Source organism: Peromyscus maniculatus, chromosome 5 (genome assembly GCF_049852395.1).
Source record: "Peromyscus maniculatus bairdii isolate BWxNUB_F1_BW_parent chromosome 5, HU_Pman_BW_mat_3.1, whole genome shotgun sequence".
NCBI lineage: Eukaryota > Metazoa > Chordata > Mammalia > Rodentia > Cricetidae > Peromyscus > Peromyscus maniculatus.
This window is the reverse complement of record NC_134856.1, coordinates 28,856,376-28,878,707: the sequence shown is the minus strand read 5'-3', so window position 1 is coordinate 28,878,707 and position 22,332 is coordinate 28,856,376. Positions and strand designations below refer to the sequence as shown.

At 40.2% G+C, this 22,332-nt stretch overlaps 1 non-coding gene across 1 annotated transcript; it reads right to left on the bottom strand.

Annotated features, from left to right (window-relative positions):
• Positions 1 to 4,494: 4,494 nt before the first annotated feature.
• On the bottom strand, positions 4,495 to 4,601 carry LOC143273666 (U6 spliceosomal RNA). Its single transcript, XR_013051848.1, has one exon. It is a non-coding gene; the product is annotated as a U6 spliceosomal RNA (small nuclear RNA).
• Positions 4,602 to 22,332: the final 17,731 nt, after the last annotated feature.

The following is a 22,332-nucleotide window of genomic DNA, read 5'->3' as shown; positions in this document are numbered from 1 at the left end:
TATATTAAGTGTGTTTTCAAGATCGAGCAGATATATTTTAGATAGACAGGTCATCTTAAAACCCTTCAGAGATCTATAGAATATGGCATTTAAAATGTTTTAATAACTTAGAAAAATTTTCTTTTTTGTTATAACTATGAGACATGTTGGCTCCTGGCAGTACCAATCTACTTCAGCGAAAATATGGGCATTGAAGAAACTGCATATGGAGTTAACTTTCACTGTGGCAAAAGTTAGCCACTGGACAAAAAAGTATCCTCTAATCAACCCCTGACAAACAGGACAAAATGGACAGACAGGACAAGAAACAAAGGACTACTGATTCTTGCCAAAACAAGTGTGGTTGTGGCTTTAACAAAAAGCATCTTCTGAGGCCAGGACAATATGGCACCATCCCTGAAGTGGCCTTCGCAATCCGGAAAAGGCACAGTGTCCTTTTCTTCGAAGGCAGCTGAACAGGCAGTGGGCTGATGGCTTCTGATGTGCAATGGGACAGCAGCTGAAACAGTTATTCTTGAAGCGTAACTAAGCTCACGCCTCTCAATAGTAGATTGGCATTTAATAGAGGGATGTGGAGAAGAAGGGGATGCTGAGATGAAGCCATATATACACAGCCAAGAAGAATGGACAGCTGAATTCAAAAAAACATCAACAATTTCCAGAATTTAAAATCCTGAATCATGACATGACACTAGTGGAATTCAGGTGTTTCTGGTACATGGACTGCTCTCACTCAATGTGAGGTCGAACTGTTGACCTTGTGTACATCCTACTTCACAAATGAGTCTGTCAGATATGCTAAGTCTATAGGCTGAAGATGATGCCCCAACACTGTGGAGAAACCTCAGGTGACTATCTAGGCAGCTGGCTGTTTCTGTCAACTCACATTTTTTTGGGGAAGCTGTTTGCGTGCACTTACTGTTTTAATTTTTTATTTTATAATTTGATTTAATTTTATATATCAGCCACGGATTCCCCTGTCCTCCCTCCTCCTGCCCCCCCACCTTTCCCCCAGCCACCCCCCATTCCTATCTCCTCCAGGGCAAGGACTCCCCTGGGGATTCAGCTCAACCTAGTAGATCCAGTCCAGGCAGGTCCAGTCCCCTCTTCCCAGGCTGAACAAAGTCCTCCCTGCATAGGCCCCAGGTTCCAAACAGCCAGCTCATGCACTAAGGACAGGTCCCAGTCCCACTGCCTGGGGGCCTCCCAAACAGTTCCAGTTAATCAACTGTCTCACTTATCCAGAGGGCCTGATCCAGTTGGGGGCTCCTCAGCTATTGGTTCATAGTTCTTGTGTTTCCACTAGTTTGGCTATTTGTCCCTGTGCTTTTTCCAATCTTGGTCTTAACAATTCTCACTCATACAATCCCTCCTCTTTCTCGCTGATTGGATTCCTGGAGCTCCACCTGGGGCCTGGCCGTGGATATCCAGAATATATAAAGAACTCAAGAAATTAGACATCAAAATGCCTAACAGTCCAATTAAGAAATGGGCTATAGAGCTAAGCAGAGAATTCTCAACAGAGGAAGCTCAAATGGCTGAATGACATTTAAGGAATTGCTCAACATCCCTAATCATCAGGGAAATGAAAATCAAAATGGCTCTGAGATACCATCTTACACCTGTCAGAATGGCTAAGATAAAAAACACTGAAGACAGCTTATGCTGGAAAGGATGTGGAGCAAGGGGGAACTCACCTCCACTGTTGGTGGGAATGCAAGCTTGTACAGCCACTTTGGAAATCAACATGGCACTTTCTTAGAAAATTGGAAATCAATCTCCCCCAAGACCCAGCTGTACCACTCTTGGGCATATACCCAAGGAATGTTCAATCATACCATAAGGGCACATGCCCAGCTATGTTCATAGCAGCATTGTTTGTAATAACCACAACCTGGAAACAACCTAGATGCCCTTCAACTGAAGAATAAATAAAGAAAATGTGGTACATATACACAATGGAGTACTACTCAGCAGAGAAAAACAATGACATCATGAGGTTTGCAGGCAAATGGATGGATCTAGAAAAAGTCATCCTGAGTAAGGTAACTCAGACTCAGAAAGACAAACATGGTATGTACTCACTCATAGGAGGATACTAGATGTAAAACAAAGGATGACTAGACTCCTACTCACAACTCCAGGGAGGCTACCTAGAAAACAGGACCCTAAGAAAGACACAGGGATAGCCCAATGACAGAGAAATGGATGAGATCTACATGAACAACCTGGACATGAGTAGGGGTAATGAAGGGCAAAGGTCAAGGGAAAGAGAGCTTAGGGGAGCGGGAGATCCCAGCTGGATCAAGAACAGAGAGGGAGAACATGGAATAAGAGACCATGATAAATGAAGACCACATGGGAATAGGAAGAAGCAAAGTGCTAGAGAGGTCCCCAGAAATCCACAAAGATACCGCCACAATAGACTACTGGCAATGGTTGAGAGGAAGCCCAAACTGACCTACTCTGGTGATAGGATGGCCAAAAACCCTAACTGTTGTGCTAAAACTCTCATCCAATGACTGATGGTTGCACTTCCTGTTTTTATTTTTTATTAGGTAATATTATTTTCTTCTTGGATCTCTGAGGGAGTTGAAGATTAGTTAGTTAGAGTGGAAGATTAGATAGTTATAGTTAAATTTAGATAGTTATAGCTTTCCTTGTTAAGAATTTTAGAAAAGAAACTCACTAAAGAGTTAAGTGTATAAATTTGAAAGACGTTATAAGATAGTTCTGTTAGTAATATAAGTTAGGAAAGAAAGTGAATCACATACATTTCGGACTTACCAAAATAGGATAGATAATGGAATTATTTTCTCTGAATTTGTCAAATGCAAATGGACTAGACATTGTTTAGGTATTTATTGCTTATATATATATGTGGTATATAGTTATTGTACTTTTGTATATAGTTTTTCTTATATTAGTTATAACTTTTTTCCTTTTATTAAAATAGAAAAGGGGACATATGGTGATATTTTATTTGTACTGAAATGTGATTTTATTTGTATGTTAATAAATAAAGTTGCCTGGGGTGCACACCTTTAATCCAGATCACATGACAGACAGATTTCTGTGTGTTCAAGGATACAGCCAGCATGGAGACACAACACCTTTAATCTCAATACCAACCATAGAAGACCTGGAGGTCTGTATAGACAGGTAGTAATGAGGAGGTCATGTGGTTGGGTTTACAACCAATAAGAAAGCAGAACAGAAAGTCAATAAAAAGACAGACACACAGGAAGTAGCTTTCTTGCTGAGGGGAAGGACAGCAGCAGCAGGAAGGGTAAGAAGGCGGTTTTTTAAGTCTCAGCTCTCAGCTGCTGCTCTGACCTCTTGGGCTTTTAACTCTGCATTTGGCTCTGTGTTTCTTATTTAATAAGACTGTTCATCTACAAACCCAAGCTTGAGCTTGCAATAAAGGCTCTTTGCTTTTGTATATGACCTCAGACTCCTGGTGGTCCTTGGGGTGTGTGTGTGTGGTGGTATTGTGTTCCCCAAAATATTGTGTACTCTAATAAATTTATCTGGGGTCAGAGAACAGACAGCCACTAAATACAAAGGCTAGAAAATGGTGGCACTCACACCTTTAATCCTAGCATTCCAGAGATAGAAATCCCTCTGGATCTCTGTGAGTTCAAGGCCACATTGGAAATAGCCAAGCATGGTGACTCACACCTTTAATCCCAGAAAGCCAGCCTTTAATCCCAGGGAGTGGTGGTAGAAAGCAGAAAGATATATAAGGCTTGAGGACCAGAAACTAGGAGATTTTGGCTGGTTAAGCATTTGGCTGGTTAAGCATTTGGCCTGGTTAAGCTTCAGGCTTTTGAGCAGTAATTCAGCTGAGACCCATTCCGGATGAGGACTCAGAGGCCTCCAGTCTGAGAAGACAAGACCAGCTGAGGATCTGGCGAGGTGAGATAGCTGTGGCTTGTTCTGTCTCTCTGATCTACCAGCATGGACCCCAATAACTGGCCTTGGGTTTGATTTTATTAATAAGAACTTTTAAGATTCCTGCTACAGGGGTGTCTCATGATACAGGCATAACAAGCCTCCTTGGGTTCCGATGAGAACATAGACCACATTTGGGCACATTGCACCAAGCTATGACAACCCGTAATACCCCTGCTTTAAGTGAACCGCTGGACGAGGACAAACCGCGGCATCTGGGCCAGCCCGTCCACTATCACTGGATGGGCATAAGCAGCAAAGGCGTTGCTTGGAGACGGCCAAGCTGCGGAGAAAGCACTTTTGGTTGTGGAAGAAGCCCACACTGTTGCTATTCGTCCTTTGAAAAGCTGCTCTCAGCTCACTGCTGGGTCCTGATAGAAGTGAAGCGTCCCACCTGGGGACAGTAAGTGACTAGGCAGCCTGAGCCACCAAAAACCAGCTACTGTCACTAAACCGTAACACTGGGCACGCTCGCCAACACTCCATCATAAAACAGCAGCAATTAGACAACCCCGGCAGGACCAGAAGCATTCTTTTTATTTTAATATGGAACGCTCCATGAGTTTGTGTGTTATCCTTGTACAGGGGCCATGCTAATCTTCTCTGTATCATCCCAGTTGTAGTATATGTAGGACTGAAGTGAGCACCAGAACGTACTCTTAAACACACAAGCAAATATGTAGACTCGGGGCTTGTTGGGAATTGATACAGATTCAGAAATACTCCAGCTTAAAATATCAGTCACTACAGGCTTTTTATGTACAAGTTGGAAGAGAAAAAAGCAATAGCTGAGGAACATGCATCATAGCTGTTCCAACCCTCCAGGTTGACTGCTTCAGGAACTTGGAACCCCCAGAGGATGCATGGTCATTTGTGATACGGTTACTCTCCATCCCTGTGCAGCTCCAGGTCACATGGCTGCAGTGTCCCCAAACATCCTGCTCTTCCCTTGAAAGATTGCACTTTCACGTGCCCTTTGCAGTGGGGACTGCCCTGTGCTTCAGGCCATGGGATCTGAGGTGAATGACAGGTGCTACTTTCAGGCTAAAGTATTTCCTCGCTGGTGTATGTATTCAAACCTCTGTCAGGGTTTGAACTGGAAATGCCAGTTTGGAATGTTTGCCCCTCACTGGTGGTGCTGTTGTTTGGGAACCTGTGGAGCCTGAAGGAAATAGAGCCTCTCTGGTAGAAACAGGTCATAAGCGAGGACTTTTTGAGGTTATACCTGCTGCTGGTCTCTGCCCTGCACCCTGTGTCTCCACCACATATTTCTGATGCCATCAGCTAAGCTGTTCTAACATGCCTTCTGTGCCCCCGATGGATGGAAACACTCAGAACCACGAACCAAGCCTTTCCTCCCTGGAGTCAATTCCTTCAGGCTTTGTGGTCACAGCAATGTGAAACCCTGAAAGATCCTCCCGGCACTCTCTTCCCGCACTCCAGGAAGCCATGCTAACTAAACAGCTGGTTCCGCACTGAAAGCAGCCAAGCCCTGACATCAACTTCACATAATATAGAGGAAAGAATTTATTTTATTTTTTATGTGCGTTGGTACGTTGTCTGCAGGAATGTCTGTGCCTGCTGTCCATGGAGGACAGAAGAGGGCGTCGGATTCCCTGAAACTGGAGTTAGGAATGGATGTGAGCTGCCATGTCATTACTGGGAGCAAACCCAGGTCCTCTGGAAGAGCAGTCAGTGTTAACTCCATCTCCCCAGCCCTGGAGGAAAGAACTTAAAGACTAGGAAGAGAGAGACACGGGAGTGGATTTTTCATGTGTTGCTAACCTAGGCGTCAAGTTCTGACTTTATTTCCCCAAATGGGGCCTGAGAAAAGCATTGGTAAAAGAAGTGCTGTGGCCTTCACACTGCTTTAGAGGTCATTTCCTGTGATGTGGCTGCTACTGGAGAGCAGTGTAATGACTATAGGCTCTCTAATCATAGAGAGCAGTGTAATGAGTATAGGCTCTCTAATCAGGAGGACAGACACAGAAAAAACCAAGAGGTACACTTCATGGCCCAGAGTATCTCCAGGGAAAGTGGTTACAGTTGTATAGGGCAGCAGGCCTGATACAAAATGACCCAACTTCAGGATGGAAACTAATCAAAGGATGCCATTGGCTGGCAAGGGCTGTGAAGGGCATGAGATAAGACTCGGTGTGCAAGCTGCTGTAGTTTGAGTGATGAATGTCTCCCAAAGGCCCCTATGTTGAAAGGCTTGGTCTCTAGGATGGTGCTACGGGGCAGTGGTGGTAGGTCCTGAGGACCCGGGGGGCCTGCTCTCAAATGGGCCCCTTCCTGTTATCGTTTGCTCCTTGGCCATGGGATCAGCTGTTTTCTGTGCCCTGTGCATCCTGCTGTGGTTTTATCAGCAGTGTCAGAGGCCTCTGTTATGTAGTGGAATCTACGGGTCCACTCCATCAGCCTTGTCATTTGTGAGCTAAGATATGCTCTTTCTTCTTATTAGTTAGTTATCTGGGGATTTGTTATAGTGACAGGAGGCTGACCGACACTTAACTTAGCAGTTTAGCCTCCTACAATCCATAGGTGTTAGCAGAAGACATGAAACACAGGCCACGTTTACTCATAAGACAGCAGTCAGAATGAACAGGAGCGGCTTGCATTAGCTCCCCATGTCTTTCAAGTCCCAAAGGCCATGTGAAGAGGCCACTTGTATGCTTCAGGTACAGTGGGCATAGCTGAGAAACTCCAAGCTTAGAACTTCCAGTCTTCTCTGGTGAACCACGAGCTAACCTGACCAACCATGTCCTGGAGGGAGACATTGTCTTCTCTTACACGTTAGGAAAATCTGTGCTCCCTGCCCGAGGCTGTCTATAAACACCCCTGAAAAAATACTCTAGAATAAAAGCTGATAGAACCCAGGTAACATTGTCCTGGGAATTGCCTCCCAATAAGAATTAAACTAGCCTAACTGGACATATAACCCAAGTAGTAAAACTAGGACTAAAACTAACTGTAAATCATTTTCAACAGTAATTATACCCCTATCCCAGTGTTACACCAATATCTGTCCCTAACCCTAACCATATCAACTTTAAATTTAATGTTCACATGGCTCCATTTTAAGTTTGTATCTAACCCTATTTCTAACACCAGCTCTAAGTTTACTCTAAGTCTAGAACTCACCATAACTAAAATCCTTTCTTGCTTCTTCTCTCCCCCACCCCCGTCTCTGTCTCTGTCTCTGTCTCTGTCTCTGTCTCTGTCTCTCTCTCTCTCTCTCTCTCTCTCACACACACACACACACACACACACTACAGTGGGTGGATAGAAGACCAACTCAAGTCAATCTGGCAAAGCTGCTTGCTTGCTCTCTACTCCCTAAGACAGCACATAAACCAAGAGTAATTTTAATAAAAGTAAGGGCGTATAACTTTAAAGAAGAGTTGAGGGATAGTATCAAAGTCTGTACCCCTTGTTGATGTAACCAACCGTCTTATTAAATAAGAAACACAGAAACAATGTAAAAGAGAAAGCCAAGAGGTCAGAGCTCAGAGCTAAAATCTCACCCTTCCTCCTGCTGTCCCAGCTTCGCGAAAAGAGACCTACCTCCTGTCGGTTCGTATTTTTAAAGTATGTTGTTCTGCCTTCTCATTGGTTGTAAACCCAAACACATGACTGCCTCGTCACTGTCTGAATGTACAGCCCCCTAGGTCTTAAAGGCATATGTCTCCAATGCTGGCTGTATCCCTGAACGCACAGAGATCTTATGGGATTAAAGGCGTGTGCTGCCACCGCCACACTCTTGCTATGGCTCTAATAGCTCTGACCCTGAACACACAGATATCTATGGGATTAAAGGCGTGTGCCACCACCGCCACACTCTTGCTATGGCTCTAATAGCTCTGACCCCCAGACAACTTTATTTATTAACATACAATCAAATTAATATTTCAGTACAAATCAAAATAATATTTCAATACAATTAGATTACCACCACATTTCCCCTTTTCTATTTTAATAAAAAGAAAAAAAGCAAAAGGTTATGACTAACAAAAGAAAAACTATATACAAAAGTACAATAACTATATACAATATATACAAGTAATAAATACCTAAACAGGTATTTGACAAATCAGAGAAAATAATTCCATTATCTATCCTATTTTGGTAAATCCAAGATGTATCTAATGTACTTTCTATCCTAATTAATTTTCAACTATAACTAACTAATCTTCAACCATAACTAACTAATCTTCAACTCCCTCAGAGACCCAAGAAGGGAATAATATTAGCTAACAAAAATAAAAACAGGAAGTGCATGCAAGCAACTTCCAAAAAAAAATTTTGTGAGTTGACAGAAACAGCCAGCTGCCTGGGCAGTCACCTGAGGTTTCTCCGCAGTGTTGGGGCATCATCTTCAGCCTATAGGCTTAGTGTATCTGACAGACTCATTTGTGAAGTAGGATGTACACAAGGTCAACAGTTCAACCTCACATTGGGTGAGAGCAGTCCACGTACCAGAAACACCTGAATTCCACTAGTGTCCTGTCATGATTCAGGATTTTAAATTCTGGAAATTGTTGACAGTTTTTTAATTCAGCTGTCCATTCTTCTTGGCTGTGTATATATGGCTTCATCTCAGCATCCCCTTCTTCTCCACATCCCTCTATTAAATGCCAGTCTACTTTTGAGAGGCATGAGCTTTCAGCTGCTGTTCCATTGTACAACAGAATCCATCGGCCCTCTGCCTGTTAAGCTGCCTTCGAAGAAAAGGGCACCATACCTTTTCCGGATGCGAAGGCCACTTCAGGGATGGGGCCATATTGTCCTGGCCTCAGAAGATGCCTTTTGATAAAGCCATAACCACACTTGTTTTGGCAAGAATCAGTAGTCCCTTGTTTCGTGATCTGTCTGTCCATTTTGTCCTGTTGATTCGAGGATACTTTGTTGTCCAGTGGCTAACTTTTGCCAGAATGAAAGTTGACTCCATATGCAGTTTCTTCAATGCCCATATTTTCTCTAAAGTAGATTGGTACTGCCAGGAGCCGACATGTCTCAAAAAAGAAAAATTTTCTAAGTTATTAAAACATTTTAAATGCCATATTCTGTAGATCTCTGAAGGGTTTGAAGATGACCTGTCTAAAACATCTCTGCTCAATTTTTAAAACATATCTAATATGACTACAAGTTCTATGATAATGTCTAACTACTAGCTTTCATTTCTTTATATCCTAATAGTTGATAATAATAACATTCAAGGATCAGAAATTTGCATTACATTGTTAAATGGATGGAATAAATACAATTAGAAATATACATATAGCATTTTCTAACAATATCAGTTTCAAATTTGTGTACAATATAAAACAATTCAATCCAATGTAAAGTATTTAAAACTAGTAATTGTCTTTCTCTTTTCTTTCTTTTTTTTTTTCTTTCTTTCTTTCTTTTTTTTTTTTTTAAACAAGAACCTTAAATCTAATCTCCTTTGCTTAGCCTTTTTCCTAACCCTTGACAATAACTTGTAACCAACCCCCCTAAATACTGAAAATTATCCCAGACCCAGAACCCATTAAAAAGACCAAAAAACCACCCGCCCCACACCACCTCTTTGGGAATGTGGGCGTCGTATTCTTAAAATTGCTTCCTGCTGGGTATGGGCGAAGTTTTCTTTATCCTGAAAGAAAAATTTTAGGTTAATTGTCAAATTCTAGGAGAGGTAACTATATCCTTCATTATCCAGTCTGTGTATAATGCCAAAGTTGAGGGTTTATCTCAAGTCCTTATTCAAGTAGTCTTTGAGACTGGATCATCTCAGCTAGTCATCTCAAATTTGCTCTGAGCACCTTGTAGTTCAAAGCTGATCTGTGGATGATGTTTGTCAGCTTAATGATATTATTATTGTCCACGTGGAATTGTTGTTGTTGTGGGGCCCCATCTTCTTTCTGGAGACTTCAGTTGATGTTAGGCCAGGCCGTGATTTCCTGCAGAAAACTGATAAGAGACTCGAACACAAAAACATATATATGCAGCTAGCCTTTTTTCTAGAATTAGTTAGTACTCTATGTGACCATTCATATCTTAACAAAGTTTAAAATGTATATATATATATATTAATCTTGTAAATTTTGATATAAAATTTATACTTTGAGAAAAGTTTAAAGAATCAGAATAGAATCAAAGAGTTGAGATTAGTAATAGAATAGTCCCTTAATTAATTTTGCTTTTGTCCTGTACCATAGCAGAAATGGCTCTTATTCTGGCATGATACAGGGAGTTTGCATTTTCCTTTTAACAACATGCTTGATTTTAAAGAAGGAGAGAGCCATTCTCCAACTCCAAAGTCAGCTTTAAATTTTAATTGAACTGGGACTGTTAGAAGACCAATAGTGTTAAATCTTTAGAGAAAAGCAGAAACAAACATTTAGGAAGACATAAAATTTTTTTAGATAATATATACCCATACACCGTTTCACTCTGTTTCTTGGGATAGATGATTTGTCCCTTTTCTTCAGTTGTCTCATTTGTCCAGTGTTCTTCAGATTCCTTAACCTTCATTCTCCTAAAAGACAAAAACAAAAACCTTTCCCCAAGACTAATTTTGGGGATGTTCCTTTTTGGCAAGTTATTATCTGATGAAATGAAAAGGCATGTTTTATTGATACAAGTTAGTTTAAATTGGATGTTCATGCTGGTTGATGAACTATCACCTCCTCTAATTAAGAGGTCTCTCTTGTTCAAATCGAACCTTTATCAATTTTGATGGTACCCACAGCTTATCTTCTCCTGTAGAAACAAAAGCAAAACCACGTCCCCAATGTAATACATACCCTGGTTTCCATTCTGAGGTCAGCACATCCTTAAAGTATATAGGCTGATTTAATTCTGTAGTTTTTTCTATTATCCAATGTCTCTCTGCAGCTGTTGTTCCTTTCTCATTGGCATTCAGAAAATTCAAAGTTAGAAGAGCATTATGCAGTCTATTTCTGGGGGTTTTTGTTACCCATTTCTGTTTATTTAACATATCCTTTAGAGTTCTGTTTGATCTTTCTATAACTGCTTGACCTGTAGGATTATGTGGTATGCCTGTAATATGCTTTATATTGTAATAAGCAAAAAACTGTTTCATTTTAACAGAGACATATGATGGAGCATTGTCAGTTTTGATTTGTGCAGGTATACCCATGATGGCCATAACTTCTAGCAAATGAGTGATTACAGAATCAGCTTTTTCAGAACTCAAAGCAGTTGCCCATTGAAATCCTGAATAAGTATCGATAGTGTGGTGTACATATTTCAATTTTCCAAATTCTGCAAAGTGAAACACGTCCATCTGCCAGATTTCATTTCTCTGAGTACCCTTTGGGTTACATCCTGCTGGTAATGGCGTCTGATTGTAGAAGGAACAAGTAGGACATTTCTTTATTATTTCTTTGGCTTGTTGCCAGGTTATGGAAAAATCCTTTTTTAAACCTTTACTATTAACGTGATGTTTCTTATGAAATTCTGAGGCCTCCAGCACATTTCCTATCAATAATTTATCAATCTCTTCATTGCCTTGTGCTAGAGGGCCTGGCAGACCAGTATGGGATCGAATGTGAGTTATATATAAAGGATGATTCCTTTTCCTGATTGTATCTTGTAATTGAATAAATAGTGAAGTTAATTCTGAAGCATCAGGGATAAATTCTGCAGTCTCAATATGTAACACCACTCTTTCAGCATACTGAGAGTCAGTTACTATGTTGAGAGGTTCTGAAAAATCCATTAATACCAACAGAATAGCATACAATTCTGATTTTTGCACTGAATTATACGGACTTTGAACCACTTTACTTAAATTTTCTGATTTGTAACCTGCCTTTCCTTCTTTGTTGGCATCTGTATAAAATGTACGAACTCCAGATATGGGTTTTTGCCGTACAATTCGAGGCAAGATCCATTCAGCTCTCTTTATAAGATCAATTCTATTGCTTTTGGGATATTTGCTGTTAATTTCTCCCAAAAAATTACTGCAAGCTCTTTGCCAAGGTTCACTTTCTGTCCATAATTTTTCAATGTCCTCCTTAGTTAATGGTACGACAATTTCTGCTGGGTCTATGCCTGCTAATTGACGAAGTCTCATTTTTCCTTTGTAAATCAAGTCAGAGATTTTTTCCACATAAGTTTTTAATTTTTTATTTGGTTTATTTGGTAAAAATATCCATTCCAATATAATATCTTCCCTCTGCATTAATATTCCAGTAGGAGAACGTCTAGAAGGTAAGATAACCAAAATGCAATCCAGCTTTGGATCAATACGATTCACGTGTCCTTCATGCACTTTCTTTTCTACCAATGCTAATTCTTTCTCAGCTTCAGGTGATAATTCTCTTGGACTATTTAAGTCCTTGTCACCTTCTAAGGTTTTGAACAAATTAGTCAGTTCATCATTTTTTACCCCAACAATAGTTCGTAGATGAGAAATATCTCCAAATAATCTTTGAAAGTCATTAAGAGTCTGTAGTCTATCTCTCCGAATTTGCACCTTTTGGGGTCTAATTTTTTGTAGCTCTATTTTATATCCTAAATAATTAATAGAATCTCCTCTTTGTATCTTTTCAGGAGCAATTTGTAATCCCCAGCGAGGCAAAATTTTCTTTACTTCTTCAAACATTATTTCTAAAGTATCTGCATTTGAGTCAGCTAGTAAAATATCGTCCATATAATGATAAATTATAGATTTAGGAAATTTTTTACGTATCACTTCCAATGGCTGTTGTACAAAATATTGGCACAGAGTTGGGCTATTCAACATTCCCTGTGGGAGGACCCTCCATTGAAATCTTTTAACCGGTTGAGAATTATTATAAGTAGGCACTGTAAAAGCAAATCTTTCTCTGTCTTTTTCTTGTAAGGGTATTGAAAAGAAACAGTCTTTTAAATCAATAACTATGAGAGGCCATCCTTTTGGTAACAGAGTAGGCAAAGGCATCCCAGATTGTAGAGAACCCATTGGCTGAATTACTTTGTTAATTGCCCTAAGGTCTGTTACCATTCTCCATTTACCAGATTTCTTTTTAATAACAAATACAGGAGAATTCCAAGGGCTGGTTGATTCTTCAATATGCTGAGCATTTAACTGTTCTTCTACCAGCTCTTCTAAAGCCTGGAGTTTCTCTGTTGTTAAAGGCCATTGCTGGACCCATACAGGCTTGTCTGTTAACCATTTTAAAGGTAGAGCTGTTGGTGTCTTTGGAAGATCATCAGTTATTGTGCCCTGTTCTTGTATAATATGGATGGCTGGTGACCACTCATTAGAACAATATCTTCTAATATTTCTCTCAGTAACATGTGCTAGTTTATGATTTGTTTCTGAGATTGGAGGGATGTTAATCTGAGTATTCCATTGTTGCAACAAGTCTCGACCCCACAGGTTCATAGTTATGTTAGCCACATATGGTTTTAATTTTCCTCTCTGTCCTTCTGGACCTATACATTCGAGCCATCTTGCACTCTGTTTCACCTGAGATAATGTCCCAATTCCTAACAGTTGAACGTTTACCTCCTGAAGAGGCCAAGTTGGATGCCAAAATTCTGGTGCAATTATGGTAACGTCCGCACCTGTGTCTACCAGACCAGACAACAAAACACCATTTATTTTTATCGTTAATTTTGGTCTTTGTTCATTAATAGAAGTTTGCCAAAAAATTTTCTTTATGTTTTCTCCTGAATTTTCTATTCTCTCTGTTTCATCATTCTGACCAGCATGATTTATTCCAATAGGCATTTGGTTATTTAATCGCTCTCCAGAGCAGGCATTTCCTCTATGGCTGCCGGAAAGGTTTGAACTGGATTTGCACTGGGGGCCTGCCTGAGGCCCCTCTGGGAGTTTCCCGAAGACTGAGGCAAAGGATTACCCTGTCTGTCCTTTGTTGATCTACATTCGTTGGTCCAGTGTTTTCCCTTACCACACCTTCTGCATACTCCAGAAGGAAGGGGCATTCTGTTGCCATTGTTCCTTGAAGAAACATTGTTTCTGGAAATGACCTGTCTACAGTCCCTTTTCAAATGTCCTTGCTTTCCACATCCAAAACATCTAACACTCCTCAAACCTTTTGAAATTACTTCTCCTACCCATGTATCATCATGCTCATCAGCTTCAACATTAATTGTTTCTCTAATCCAATCTTCCATAGGTGCAGATCTTGCCCTTAATGGCCTGATTATTCTTTTGCATGCTGCATTCGCATTCTCAAAGGCCAAAGATTCAATTATTGCCTTACCAGCTTCTGAATCCGAGACCGTTCTCTTTACTGCTGAAGCCAGTCTTTGTAAAAAATCTGTAAAAGACTCTTTTGGGCCTTGCTTCACCTTTGTAAATGACTCAGATTTTTTTCCTGGTTCCTCAACTTTGTCCCATGCATTCAAGGCTGCCGTTCGACATAAAATTAGGGTTTGGACATCATATAAACATTGTGCTTGTGCTGAAGCATATTGGCCTTCGCCCATAAGCTGATCCTGGCAAACTTGTACTCCTTTATCCCTCCATTGTTTTTCTATGTTTTTAGCCTCCTCCTTAAACCAAGTCAGAAATTGAAGTCTCTGGCTGGGTTCCAGAACACCTTGTGCGAGGTCCCGCCAGTCCTGTGGTACTATCCTATTATATGTTGACCAAGTGTTTAACATTTGCTTTACATATGGGGAATGCATGCCATAAGATACTATTGCCTCCTTAAACCTTTTTAAATCCAACATTTCAATTGGAGCCCAAGTATTTTGTGTAGCCATTTGATCAGGCATCTGCTGTACTGTTACAGGATAAATTAAGGGTGACTGTGTGAAAACAGGCTTTCTTTCTGCAACCTTATGATCCCGACTTGAAACAACTTCACTGTTAATTTCTTCTGTCTGAATTTTTACAGGTTTAACAAGTTCTTCTAACGCTGTTATCCTGGCACTTAAATTGACTATCTTTTTAAATATTAAAATGTGGATTATTATAGTGATGAGGTGCATAATTCCACCAATACTAATATTATATAGTTGTTCCATTGCCAGACTGCCTAAAATTTCGAACAAAAACCAATTTTCTTCCAATGTACACATAAAACCCATTTGTTTTTTAATGTGGAAAAAAATTCTCTTTTAGATAGTTTCCTTTAAAATATCTGATATATTATGACTTACCAAATCTGCGTAGAACAGTAGAAATCCGAGGGGATTTTCAAAGCAGCCACCTAGTGTCCCAGGTGTAAATCCAGAGAGAGAGAGAGAGAGAGAGAGAGAGAGAGAGAGAGAGAGAGAGAGAGGAAAGAGAGAACGCACAAGAAAGCGTAGCCGGCTAAAGCTTAAATGCAGCCACGTGTTCCCTCTTGTGCCGAGTCAAGGCTTGGGTCTGGCTTCCTTAAGCTCCGACCACGTGCTTTGGCTTTACAGGCAGGGCCCTGTTCGGCAGGGCAGGTCTGAGTTGTTTGTAGCACCGGCTTTAGGCAAGCTGCTCACAGACCTAGGCCCGGGCTAGAAGTTGCTACCCGGACTAGGACGCCAGCAGCTCGGACTAAGAAGCCGATCGCCGCCGGCCGCCGTGTGCCGCTGCTGCCGCCGCAGCTGCCGCCGCGGGCCGCCTGCCGCCCTTGCGGGAAAGCGGACCTGCTGCCAAGCCAAGCAGTTTTTAATGGATTCTTGTCACGTTGGGCGCCAGATGTTGATGTAACCAACCGTCTTATTAAATAAGAAACACAGAAACAATGTAAAAGAGAAAGCCAAGAGGTCAGAGCTCAGAGCTAAAATCTCACCCTTCCTCCTGCTGTCCCAGCTTCGCGAAAAGAGACCTACCTCCTGTCGGTTCGTATTTTTAAAGTATGTTGTTCTGCCTTCTCATTGGTTGTAAACCCAAACACATGACTGCCTCGTCACTGTCTGAATGTACAGCCCCCTAGGTCTTAAAGGCATATGTCTCCAATGCTGGCTGTATCCCTGAACGCACAGAGATCTTATGGGATTAAAGGCGTGTGCTGCCACCGCCACACTCTTGCTATGGCTCTAATAGCTCTGACCCTGAACACACAGATATCTATGGGATTAAAGGCGTGTGCCACCACCGCCACACTCTTGCTATGGCTCTAATAGCTCTGACCCCCAGACAACTTTATTTATTAACATACAATCAAATTAATATTTCAGTACAAATCAAAATAATATTTCAATACAATTAGATTACCACCACAACCCCTCTATCTATCTATCTATCTATCTATCTATCTATCTATCTATCGATCTATCTATCTATCTATCTATCTTAATGCTGAATGCCATTTATTGATGTTTTACAATCTTGCATCTAAGCTGTTAAAGCCCAATATGCAGAATAGACAGACAAGGAACTTCCCCTTAAGCATTCAGGAGGGTGGAACCCAGCAGGGAATTGGCATAGGGGGGATATCAAGGTCAAGGCCAGCAAGCAAGGCAACAGTTACCCAAAACAGGGGCCAGGGCTCTACAGGTGCCCCCTTTTACTAATAAATGAGCTTCTGACTTAGGTTATGTGGGATGTCATCAGGTCACCTTACCCGTCATGGAGATGCCTGACCAGGCCACACAGGAACTCTGTCTTAGGTTGGTGAGCTCCCCCCATGGATTACCCGTCTCTGAATACTCATTATCATACAGGCTCAATTGTGTGTGAGCTGCAGAGTTAACTGCTACCAAAGATCTCAAAGTGGTGCTGGGCTTGCAATCTGTGTTTTCAACACAGAAAAGACCAAAAGAAGTCCTAACCCACCCATAGCCAGTAGGCTAAAGGCAACTGAGCCATTCACTTCCTTAATGAGCCTTACTGCAAATTGGAGTTCTTGGAAGATGGTATCCCAAAAGCAAATGGAACTTGAGTTCTGAATTTATAATTTTCAAAGCCAATTGAAATGTATATAACTATTGAATTAAATTTATCATGCCCAATGGAATGAAAGATTAACTAACTGTGGTAGCTACTTTTGCTGCCAGGGTCTCCACTGTGCTGGCTGTAGTAAGCTGTAGATATAAGCAACCGTCTTATTAAATAAGAAACACAGAACCAATGCAAAGAAGAAAGCCAAGAGATCAGAGCTAAGAGCCTTACCCACCTGCTGCAGCTAGCCTTTTAAGCCAAGAGACCTCTCCGAAAAAGAGCTGCTTCCTGTCTGTTTGTCTTTATATAGTCTTTCTGTTCTGCCTTCTCATTGGTTGTAAAACCAACCACATGACCGCCTGGTCACTGCCTGTCGTACAGCCCTCCAGGTCTTCTATGGTATTGAGATTAAAGGCGTGTGTCTCCAATGCTGGCTGTATCCTTGAACACACAGAGATCTACCTAGCTCTGCTACCAAGTGCTGGGATTAAAAGCATGCACCACCAACACCCAGCTTTTGCTATGGCTCTAATAGCTCTGACCCCCGGGCAACTTTATTTATTAACATACAATTAAAATCACATTTCAGTACAAGTAAAATATCACCATAGTAAGCAATTATGAAATGGTAATCCCAGAAACAGTAGCAGCGGTGGCCGCCACTGTTATAACAGTAATAACGGCATCAGCAATGTCAAATTCTCTTCTGGAATGTGTGGGCATCCACTGGCACGGACACAACTCTCAGAACACAAACCACCAAGGCCCATTTTTCTTGAACCCAGCACGACTTAAGCTGGCAGCTCTGCAAAAGAACAACTAAGAACCATAAAGAAAAAACAGGCAGCTCACAAGGAACATAACAAATGGCCTTTTTTTTTTCAATTTAACTGAGCAATTTATTGAAGGCTTCACAAATAACTATAATATTCCTTGAACTAATTCACATCATTAAATGTTAATAAATGTTCTGATTAAGCATAAAAGAAGAGGAATGTAATGAAATGACATTGATTTACTGCTTATATATTCATTCGTTTAACTAGTAATTTAAAAAGCAATGTGTGTACACAAGGCTATGCACTAGGTTTAGGAGTGTGAAACAAACTGTTATACTCTCATGAAATTTACATCGTAAAAAGAAGAAATGAACAAAAATACAATACAACTTAGATACATTCTCTATATATTCTCTACTAGGACTAAGATTCTATTAACAAATATAAAGCATGATAACAGTGTTCCAACAACCTGTTTGTATTCGTGGCAATAGTGGTAATTAGTGGTAATATTATATTGTTAATTTAGGTAGATTTGAGTGGAGACATCATGAATGTATTTGAAAGATTGCTTTTAAGTTTTGAGAATCTTAGAGAAGTTCCTGTGTATATACGCATATGCCAACAAACATGTCCTTATTCACACTCAAAATCAAATTACTGCTTATCAGTTTTTGAAATTGTAATCCTTCAGGGGACAAAAAAGGAAATGGACATCAAAAAACTACACATCAATAAATATACCAGGTGGATCTCTGCTCAAGTCATATCACCTGTCATACATTTATGAAATATAAAAATAGTTTTTTTATTCACTTAAGGGAAAAGCTTTCTTTTTATTTTATTCTTGAAAAAAATATGGGTGAGACCTACCAGAGTTTTATGTTGAGAAAAATCAGGCTTTAGAATCAGATTGGTGTGAAGACAAATCTTGGATCTCACACCTATACTTGTTACTCTTCTGTGTTGAAACCAAGGTTGGATAAAGCACAGGGACAAATAGCCAAATGAATGGAAACACATGAACTATGAACCAAAGGCTGAGGGGCCCTCAACTGGATCAGACCTTCTGAATAGGTGAGACAGGTGATTGGCTTGATCTGTTTGGGAGGCATCTAGGCAGTGGTACCAGGTCCTGGGCTCACTGCATGAGATAGCTGTTTGAAACCTGGGACTTATACAGGGACACTTGGCTCAATCTGGGAGGAGGGGACTGGACCTGCCTGAACTGAGTCTATCTGGTCGATCTCAGTCCTCGGGGGTAGCCTTGATCTGGAGGTGGTGGGAAAGGAGGGTGGGCTAGGGGGAAGGGGAAGGGGGCATGGAAGGGAGAGAACAAGGAAATCTGTGGCTGTTATGTAGAACTGAATTGTATTGTAAAATAAAAGAAAAAAATAAACAGGATAAAAAAAATGATAGTCTTCCTGCCTCTTCTAAAATACCTCAGATAACAATAAGCTACCAGAACTCACAAAGGTAAGATGTAAGTACACTAGGTTTTGCACAGATCATTTGGGCTTCTTTATGTGGTAGAGTTTGCAGACACTTAGGAGGTCTTTTGTAAAAATACAACTGACAAAGTGTAAGGCCTGGTTGTCATAAGAAACCACAATAGAGCTGAGGGTGACAGTGCACACAGGAGGCTTGGCTCTCTGAGACAGAACCCACTAACACCAATTGGACTAAGCTGCTCTGAGAAACAGAGCCCAAGAGCACTGATTTGACCAAGAACTCCCAGTGGACCAAGACTATCAATTGGAACAAGAGAGGCACTCTCAGACACAGGCACCACCTGTGCTGACCGAAGGAGAGATGAGTAGACGCCAGTGCAAAAATACAGGCAACAACATAAAGACCTATATGACACCATCAGACACTAGTGATTCTACACCTGCAAGACCTGAACATACCAACACAGAAGCAGAAGAAATCAATCTTAAAAATGACTTTAAGAAGATGATAGAGGCCCTTAAAGAGGAAATAAAAAACTTCCTTTAAAAGGAAATAAAAAACTCCCTTAAAGAGGAAATGAAAAATTCCCTTAAAGAAATGGAAGGAAAAACAAACAAAAAATTGGAAGAAATCAAAGAAAGACAAGAAAAAGCAATTAAACAGATGGAGGAAACAGTTCAAGATTTGAAAATTGAAATTGAAACAATAAAGAAGATACAAACTGAGGGAATGTTGGAAATAGAAAATCTGATAAAACCAATAGGAACTATAGATGCAAGCATAACCAACCGAATGCAAGAGAGCGAACAGAGAATCTCTGACAGTGACAACACGATAGAGAAAATAGATTCGTCAGTCCAAGAAAACACTAAAACCAAAAAGTCATAACACAAAATATCCAGAAAATTTGGGACACCATGAAAAGATCAAACTTAGGAATAATAGGGATAGAAGAAGGGGAAGAATACCAACTCAAAGACACAGAAAATATATTCAACAAAATCATAGAAGAAAACTTTCCTAACCTAAAGAAAGAAATACCTATGAAGATACAAGAAGCTTACAGAACACCAAAATAAGCTGGATCCAAAAACAAAGTCCCCTCGCCACATAATAGTCAAAACACTAAACATACAGAACAAAGAAAAATATTAAGAGCAACAAAGGAAAAAGACCAAGTAACATATAAAGGCAAACCCATCAGAATAACACCAGACTTCTCAAAGAGACTATGAAAGCTAGAAGATCATGGACAAATCTTATGCAGACACTAAGAGATCACAGATGCCAACCCAGACTATTATACCCAGCAAAACTCTCAATCACCATAGGCGGAGTAAACAAAATATTCCATGATAAAACCAGATTTAATAAATACCTGTCCACAAAGCCAGCCCTACAGAAAGCACTAGAAGGAAAAACCCAACCTAAGGAAATTAAATACACCCATGAAAACTCCAGCAATACATGATCCCACACCAACAAATACCAAAGAAGAGAAACTCAACACGACCACACAAAAAAAAATAATAACAGGAATTAACAATCATTGGTCATTAATATCCATCAATATCAATGGTCTCAACTCACCTATAAAGAGACACAGGCTGGCAAAATGGATACAAAAATAGGATCCATCCATCTACTGCATACAAGAAGCACACCTAAAATTCAAAGACAGACACTACCTCAGAGTAAAGGGCTGGGCAAAGACTTTCCAATCAAATGGACTTAAGAAGCAAGCTGGTGTAGCTATCCTAATATCTAATAAAACAGACTTCAAACTAAAATCAATTGAAAGAGATCAGGAAGGACATTACATATTTATCACAGGAAAAATCCACCAAGATAAAATCTCAATTCTGAACATTTATGCCCCAAATACAAAGGCACCCATATTTGTAAAAGAAACATTACTAAAGTTTAAATTGCACATCAAACCCTACACCCTAGTAGTGAGAGATTTCAACACACCACTCTCACCAATGGACAGATCTACCAGACTGAAACTTAACAGATGTTATGACTTAATGGACTTAATAGCTATATACAGAACACTCCACCCTAACACAAAGAAATATACCTTCTTCTCAGCACCCCATGGAACCTTCTGGAAAATCAACCACATGCTTGGTCACAAAGCAAATCTCAACAGATACAAAAAATTGGAATAACATCCTGTATCTTATTAGACCACCATGCCTAATTTTCAACAACAACAAAAATTATTGAAAGCCTACAATCTCATGGAAATTGAATAATGCTCCACTAAAACATCAATGGGGCAAGGAAGAAATAAAGAAAGAAATGAAAGATTTCCTAGAATTCAATGAAAATGAAAGTACAATATAATCAAACTTATGGGGCATTATGAAGCAGTGCTAAGAGGAAAATTCATAGCACTAAATGTACACATAAAGAAGTTGGAGAAATCTCACACTAGTAACTTAACAGCACACCTGAAAGCTCTAGAACAAAAAGAAACAAACTCACACAGGAGGAATAGACACCAGGAAATAATAAAATTGAGGGTTGAAATCAATAAAATAGAAACAAAGACAATACAAAGAATCAATGAAACAGAATTGGTCTTTGAAAAAATCAACAAGAAAGACAAACCCCTATCCAAATTAACCAAAAGGCAGAGAGAGAGAGAGAGAGAGCACTCAAATTAACAAAATCAGGAAAGAAAAGGGAGACACAACAAAAGAAAATGAGAAAATCCAGAGAATCATCAGGTCATACTTCAAAAACCTGTACTCCACAAAATTGGAAAATCTGAAAGAAATGGACAATTTTCTGGATAGATCCCACATACCAAAATTAAATCAAGAACAGATAAATATTTAAAAAGACCAATAACCCCTAAGGAAATGGAAACAGTCATTAAAAGTCTCCCAACCAAAAAAAAAGCCCAGAACCATATGGTTTCAGTGCAGAATTCTACCAGATTTTCTTTTTTTTTTTCCAGAGCTGAGGACCGAACCAAGGGCCTTGCACTTGCTAGGCAAGCACTCTACCACTGAGCTAAATCCCCAACCCCCAGATTTTCAAAGAAGAGCTACTTCCAATACTCTTCAAATTGTTCCACACAATAGAAAGAGAAGGAACACTACCAAACTCTTTTTATGAGGCTACAGTTACCCTGATACTCAAACCACACAAAGAAGCAACAAAGAAAGAAAATAATAGACCAGTCTCCCTCCTTAACATGGATGCAAAAATACTCAACAAAATATTGACAAAATGAAGTGGAGGACTCCTATTGCAAATCACGCTCTGGAGCGATGGAAGGATCTTTCTACTGGCACTTGGAGG